Here is a 599-nt window from a genome sequence, read left to right on the forward strand (position 1 = left end):
GACAAATGTCATTCTGAGGGGCCACCGTAATCACCGACCTATTCTCAGCCATCCCGTACATTGGGCAAACTCTAGTAGAATGAGCCTGAGGAGGATTCTCAGTAGACAATCCAACCTTAACCCGATTCTTCGCCATCCATTTCCTACTGCCCTACCTAATTGCAGGAATCACCCTAGTCCACCTAACCTTCCTACACGAATCGGGCTCAAATAACCCACTAGGAATCGTATCAGACTGCGACAAAATCCCATTCCACCCATACTTCTCCATTAAAGACAGCTTAGGGCTTACCCTAATAATCACCCCTCTAATAGCACTAGCCCTATTTTCACCGAACCTCCTGGTTCTTGGAATCCTAGTTGGGAGTGGTTGGCCACATGAGATGTACAGGATTTTTACCTGTGATTTAGTCTTGACAAGGCTATGTAATTGGTTTACTAACGTCTCATAAGAAAGAAGCATGAGCGGTTAATGCAGTTGGCTTGAAACCCATCCCCAGTGGTGCCAGTGCACTCTCTGCACTCACTGCACTGCATCCCCAGTGGTGCCAGTGCGCTCTCTGGAGTCACAGCACTGCATCCCCAGTGGTGCCAGTGCA

General features: G+C 48.6%; 1 long non-coding RNA gene across 1 annotated transcript in view; it reads right to left on the reverse strand.

The window, feature by feature from the left end:
- The window catches only part of LOC310885166, a 331,937-nt gene extending 331,598 nt beyond the window's left edge, over window positions 1–339 (reverse strand). The window contains exon 1 of the long non-coding RNA XR_014574581.1: window positions 156–339. This is a non-coding gene — a long non-coding RNA (uncharacterized lncRNA). The remainder of the gene's footprint in view (window positions 1–155) is intronic.
- Between the last annotated feature and the right edge of the window lie 260 nt (window positions 340–599).

The sequence above is a fragment of the Anser anser genome (assembly GCF_964211835.1).
Source record: "Anser anser genome assembly, chromosome: 22".
NCBI classification, from domain to species: domain Eukaryota; kingdom Metazoa; phylum Chordata; class Aves; order Anseriformes; family Anatidae; genus Anser; species Anser anser.